Raw genomic sequence first — 7,500 nt, 5'->3', positions numbered from 1 at the left:
TTTTTTTTTCTTCGTTAATTCTTTTAACACTCGTTCATGAAATTTGTTCCACGTATGAACATCTGACTACACGCCACTGAAGCATCGAACTCGGAATATTCAGCATAATGAAGTCATGCACCCTTTGCTGAAACTAATTCAGTAATGAGTGGAATAGTAGTGAGCTAAACAGAGACAACAGTTGGAGTTCTATTCACTGACGTTTCGTCTTTAACAGAACATTCTCGTGTACTTTGAGAATATCCTGGTAAGGAAGAAACGTCAGTGAATAAAACTCCAACTGTTCTCTGTGTTCAGCTCACCACCCTTCCACTCATTTGTCTTCCATACTTCAAAATCAGTAATGTATAATAAGTTATTTTCACCGAATGAATAAGCATAACTCTATTCAGTTTACAGAACTCGATCCTGTTTCAAGATCCTTAAAACCTATTTAGTACAGTGATAACACAAGATTTCGATTCCTTTATTTCGTTGAGGTGAAGGAGTGAAGTCTTGCCTGAACCAGGTTTCTGTCGAAGAACACCAAATACAAATTTGGATTCACCTTACAGACCGTCTAACATTTGCCAAATAATGTTAGCAAATAACGAGGATATCGTAGACTGAAGGTAATGCTCTTCGTATATAAAGATATGATCCTACGGAACCTCAAGACCTCAACTTCGCTTTTGAAGAGGCGACTTACGACTTGTGGGTTCCTCACTTTACGAGCCATCTGAGTTCGAAAACGCCGAAGACGATGACCCGAAGAGAAATTTACATGTGAAATGTGTCGAGGCCTCTACACGAACTCCAAGCGTTGTGTCCGGAGCCAAAAGCCTTTAGTACTATCTGGTTTTACGTCTTTTGTTTCTTCGAATATTGTCACTTGCTTGTCACGTGTCATGTGTCATATATGCCTACGTAATATCAGCCCACGTATTGCTGTTGTGGTTTTGTGTACTGGCTATCGTTTGTCTATCAAGACACTATAAATATAGTCATCCTTAACATCTTTTTTTCTATCGTGATGTTATATATGAGTTTTTGTATTTTGTATTGTCTATTTAGTTTCGAATAGCTCGTATGTGGTTTTCGAAGAAATGCTAGACACCGCTATTCGGACGTGCTTTCTTCTTCTTCTTTCTTTTTACTCTTTACAAGACTAATTCGGTCAAATGAAAACATATCGATTTCGTCTATATATATATATATATATATATATATATATACATATATATATATATTATATATATATATATATATATATATATATATATATATATATACATATATATATACATATATACATATATTTACGGCTCAATGACATTGTTGCTTACCAAAATCGTTGTTCATTCGGGAATCATCAAGTCTCTATGCCAACCTTCAGATGACTAAATTCGCCTGGTTAGAAAATATTCCATTTGATTGGATTGGATTGCATTTATGTGTGTTTGGCACAGTTTCTAGCGGTAAGACATCAAACACTATTAAATACCATCACAGACAATCTACATATTCTAATCAATCTAGAACAGCAATTTTACAGTTTAGAATTATAAACAACTTTAAGTCCTGAACCCGGGCTCCAAGCGTAGAACGCCGGTCTATTACCACTATGCCAGCAAAAGGGTACAAAAAATCGAAACCTGCTACAAACTGCATGCAAGGAAACGAAGCTGACCATTGTTCCTACAAAGGCTATGAAACGATTGGAACCTGCTACAAAAATGTATGCAAGGAAACGAAGCTGACTATTGTTCCTACAAAGGTTACAAAAGAATCGGAACCTGTCACGAACTGAATGCAAGGAATGGAAGCTGACCAACAACTGCAACCCGAGACTCATCGCTCAAGGTAACGTCCCTTTATTCCAACGTCCACAATGCATCTGGATCAACTGTGAGCTCGAGAGACGAGTTGGCAAAGAATGCCACTGGAATGAAGACCATAAAAATCTGTTTCACACTGACGTGGGCTTTGGAGGACAGTATGAGTGATTCTTCTGTCATCCTCGACATATTTGACGTCAGCAGTCAATCAAGGGAATTTTGTACCGATTTTCCATTATGAGGTACAATAGTCGGTCGTTCACAATCCTCCTCTTCCTCCTCCTCCTCCTCCTCTTCCTCCTCTTCCTCTACTCCTCCTCATACTCCACGCCCCCTCGATCCGATACAACAGTTAAATGAGAGTAATATTCCAAAAATAATTAAATCTAATGTGTTTTTACTTCATCAAGCGATACTATTTATTTGAGGAAAGTCACAAAGGTAATATTATAATATCGTAATTCATTATATAGTAATATCATTCCTGTTTCCATGAAATTATATTGTTCAGCTGATGAAAGCCATGGGAATAATATTCCTCAGAGAAGAAGCCACTGAGTAGAAGTAATCAGGAATACATAATGAAACTAGTGTTTTTTTTCATTTACCTATCTCCGCTTGTCACAATGTATCAATAATATCTCTTAATATCTAAATCATATCTTATGTAATTATGCTACATTTCTCAGGGTTACTTCGTTCAACTGACCAAAGCAAAACAATCGAAGAGTCAAATGATTTTGTCGAGATATTTTGAAATTTTCGCCATCTTCGATTCCATCACCCCTCCTCTGACTGGTTCCCTTGTGATCAACACATTATAATCATCTTCCTTTAAATAATATATTTTTTTTTCAATATCTCAATGTTAGCCTATAAACAGTGTGTTTTTGCCCTGTCGTTTCTGACACGCTCCGTCTGAAAATCGGATTTACGAAGAAGAAAAATTCTTCCGCTTCGCGGAATCGCGCGTAAAACTCGCGGGAGGCTTTTGAGTCCGGAACGAATTCGCTTTATATTAAAATTCCCGGTAATGGCGCTGGCAACATTTCTCCCGAGTTGATGCATTCGAATTCGGATGAAATTAAGTGATGGGTGAATGGGAAAGGGAATGTAAAAGCCTATGTATATATATATATATATATATATATATATATATATATATATATATATATATATATGTATATATATATTTTTATATATATATATATATATACACATTATTTATCAACCACAATACACTTTAATTCTAAGCCATCAACATCGAGAGACTCGAGGAGGCCAACATGCAGAAATTGAAACGTGGTACAGCCAAGGACTTGAACCTGTGCTAGCACGTGACAAGTGTTAGTGACTTAACCGATTGCGCCATCAAGAGAGATATAAGTTGAGCGCAACTTTTGTCATATATTTGTATGCTCAAGTTACATACACGTACACGAAATTTTGCATTTAAACCCATCTCCACTATGATAGTACAATCGGTAAGTATACACACACCCATATACATACAAACATACATACATACATGCACCTATGATTGTCCTGCATTTAGATACTTCATGAATCCGGGATTACAACACTTCTGCGTATTCAAGAACACACGAAAGCCAAGATTCTTGTTTCTCTGACACATAAACAGATATTCTGGGTGGTTTCGTGCACGCACGCAAACGCATGCTCACGCACAAACAGAGGGGAGAGAAGGCAAATAAGGAGCGTTGAGGGACAAGAGGTAAAAGCAGATACCACAACATTGCATCAAAATCCACGTCCTAATGAATAATTTCGTTTCATTGCGACGAAGGTCGAGGTGATGGCAGTTCGAATCCTGACACCGGCGAAGTTGAACCAAGGGTATGGTTAATTAAATTCCATGCTACAAAGTCCTCTGTAAGGGGCACTGTTCTAGTCTTCCGATGGGAGGAGTTTGTGACGTTAAACCATCCTTATATCTTTATGAATTTTTTTACTTATCTATTTTATCAGATGTTTTTGAGATAAGTGATATCCCATCCCCATCTCATTTTACCAAAGAATACTGACAGTTTGATTAACTCATTTGTTAAGACTTTGTGTAGCTAAGAAAGTCTGTTTCCAAGATCAAGCCTTGCCATTCATTATTGCTACGAGGCTACTTTCAAATATTTGTCTTAACTATGATATAGTGCCGTATTGGTTCAAGCTATTTTGGTCAAATCCGTCGTTACAATAATATGACTTAATGATTTTATTCTGGTTAACCGAAGACCATTTTATACATACATACATACATACATACATACATATACCAAAGGGTTTTTCCCCTTACAAGGGAGGTAGTCAAGAAACAAAGGCATAGAAACCACTCCCACCCATTTCATCCCCTACATACTCCACTCCCCTCTACCCTCTTCCCTCCTTCTTAAAGTAAAGGCATAAAAGGAGGAGGAAGACCATTTTAATTGGTTTTAATTTAGAATCTCGATCCAAAGTAATTCGAATTTTTCAGTGAAAATAGATAACATGATGTCAGTCCATTCAGATTAGGCCTTATGATGAACAGTAAGTCCTTGCTCCAGCAACGACAACTATGAAACGTTTATTGAACTAATAATAAGAAGAAACATGCTAACATGGTTCAAACTTCTTAAACACACACGGGAATTCAATTACAAGTCAATTTACATCCTTCATCAGCATTAGCAAAGTCGTAGACTGATTTATCTTGTCGTAACGTGGAATACTAATCTCGTTCATCTTCGTGGGAGTTCCTCAGGGATCATTAAAAGTACCCGGGTCAGTGCGAAAGTAAAAGATACGGTACTAACCATTACGATAAGCTTCAATCCCTTCGCTTAAGAAGGTGACGCAGGGCTACATAGAGAGTATGACGTTCAACCAAAATAAAAAAAAAAATAAAAAAGAAAAGGACCACGCGATATACAAGGATTTCAAGGTTAAAGATTTTTATACGTTCAGTTTGATTCATCGTGTTAAGAATCCGTATTGAAAACTTCCCTTAACCTTTTGTCTGACAAAGATTGACAATGTATATATAGTCTACTGGCAAAATACTAAGGGTCGTGCAAGTATATTACGGGTTGCTAGGAATTATATCAAAACAATTTCAACCCTTCCTCAAAACATGTAGCCCTTAAACTAAATGAAGCAGTCTTAAGAAAGTCGTGTTTCCCGACAAAGTATTAATTAATAATCTTAACCCTTAAGCAGAATAGCCTGAAACTCTTCACAACAATCTCCTCCTTTCAGAACCAAAACTAAAAACTGAACTACCTCAGCTAAGAGTTTAGACACGAAAAGACACTACGTTCGAGTAAATCTTCTTAAGAATCCCTTGAAAGAACCCAAGTACTTACTATGTGTCTAGGCTCCTCACGGGAGTTTGATGCCTCTGGCTCACTTCCTCGCTTACCTGCCAACAAACAAACATACACGTAATGAGAACGTGGGTAGGACAGGACGTTTCACAACAAGCGCTTCCCCCCCCAACAGGGAAGTTAATGAATAAAATATCACAGAGGGGGAGAAATTTACCTTGAATGTAAAAATTCTGAATATCTCGGATATCAAAAACACTTATTACGTAATATTTAAGAAAAAGTATATACGTATTGAGAAATTATATAAATTCACACTGAAACAACATATTCCCAAATCATAAATTTATAAACATATGTTGAAATATTTATTGTGGATTACAAAGAGCAAAATGAAATGATAAATGGCTATATATAGCATTTTTCAGAGGAAAGGAACAAAAAGCACGTTCATTATTCATGTGTGATGTGTGTGTGTGTATGTGTGTGTGTGTGTGTGTGTGTGTGTGTGTGTGTGTGTGTGTGTGTGTGTGTGTGTGTGTGTGTGTGTGTGTGTGTGTGTGTGTGTGTGTGTGTGTGTGTGTGTGTGTGTGAGCGTGTTTATGTGTACGTGTTTATATGTGTGTGGGAGTGGGAGTGTGCGTGTTTGTGTGTGCACGTGTGCTTAGATTCATCTACCTAAAAGTACACACACACACACACACACATGCATATACTGTACACATACACAGGTCTACATACAAGTATTTACAGATGGCTTCATGTACAATGATTAAAGCAGATTTCTTTTAATATTTCCCCTGGTCAATTTGAACAATTCTGAGGCAGTATATTTTTTTCCTTGTTGAGGTACCTTTCCTCTGGGCTTTCGAGAACGTAAAATGTTGTTGGGAACGGGGAAAGCAATAAGTTTCGTCTATCAAGTGATGAAGGATCGTCCCCACGTACATCCCACGTACATCCCACGTCCACCAGGGTTATTAAACTCAGGTCTGAATGGACATATACGGCGACATAACCCAACCCCAAGTAAGGAGTTCCATGATAGATGAAATATAGTAATACCCATATACGTGTAGTTATAAAGGTAAATCCAATTATACATTAGCTTATAACCGTACATGTACACATTTACATACATGTACACTTACAAACACACATGTTTACACATGCAATATATTACGGAAGTTATATTTAGCACTGGCGTATTTTTACAACTACACATATGTATCACCGGATATCAATTAACAAGCAAATTTACAATATAAATCTATGTATATTCTTACCTTTACAGTATTTTAATTCGAAAATATTGAGTTAACAGGTTTGATTAGGTTACTCTAATACATCTTCCTTGTCCACATATTCGTCTCCAAGGCAATTTAGCGTGAATGCCTGGGAATAGATAACGACATATTTTCCCGAGAACTTCTAATTGGCTGATTCTGAAGAAGTTAACAATGAGTTCTTGAAAAATTATTCCAAAGTTAATGAGATGTCTTAAACTTAGTTACGAACAGAAAGTTCCGTCCTTTTTTCTTTTCCGACCCATGTTAAAGTAGCGAGAAATTCAGGTTTTCCGGAAAGCGTATTTTTGTAGGAAACGTAGTTTCGTTACTAAGTTACCTGGGTACCTTATTGACTGGTTAATTAGGTATCGTCTATGACTAAAGATTATCATGTTGAAGCTGTATCATTCCATGACTCTCAACATTTTGAAAGTGATCTTCTTACACACACACACACACACACACACACACACACAATATACATATATATATATATATATATATATGTGTGTGTTGTGTGTGTGTGTGTTATATATATACATATATATATACATGTGTGTGTATGTGTGTGTGTGTGTGTGAGTGTGTGTGTGTGTGTGTGTGTGTGTGTGTGTGTGCGTATGCGTGTGTGCGTTTACGCAACATACGAGATCGAGCTCACAAAATTAATGAATTACGGACAGTCGACGTTTGGCCGATCCATAAGTGATGAATTACATTTCACAGAAAAAACTCTGTATTCAACCAAGTTCTATTCATTGGAGTCAGGTTTTTCAATAAGCGAATCCATCATCTAGTTTATATGACAAAATTCATATCATATTTACGCAATAAAGTGAGGAAACCGCGCCTGAAGGCACGTAGCCGCGCCGGTGCTTTCATCTTGACCTTACGCTCTCGTACTCATGAGTCAATAAATAGCCGTTCCTGTGAATCGGAAAGAAGTGCGGGATTCGAACCCCCCAATTAAGTGAATACGAAACAAACCAACACGCTTTCAATGACGCCAGCAGAACAGATATCTACTTGGCTAACATTTTATCATCTTGTTTGTCATTTACTTCAAACCCAAAG

At 37.1% G+C, this 7,500-nt stretch overlaps 1 protein-coding gene across 2 annotated transcripts in view; it reads right to left on the bottom strand.

Moving 5' to 3' along the window:
- The window catches only part of Dpp10 (Dipeptidyl peptidase 10), a 536,755-nt gene that overhangs the window by 449,837 nt on the left and 79,418 nt on the right, over window positions 1-7,500 (bottom strand). The gene's annotated exons all lie outside the window — the stretch shown is intronic.

This window comes from Oratosquilla oratoria, chromosome 32 (assembly GCF_046742065.1).
Source record: "Oratosquilla oratoria isolate Oo_2021 chromosome 32, ASM4674206v1, whole genome shotgun sequence".
Taxonomy (NCBI): domain Eukaryota; kingdom Metazoa; phylum Arthropoda; class Malacostraca; order Stomatopoda; family Squillidae; genus Oratosquilla; species Oratosquilla oratoria.
Note: the sequence above shows the minus strand (reverse complement) of the source record. Positions and strands in the feature narration are given on the sequence as shown.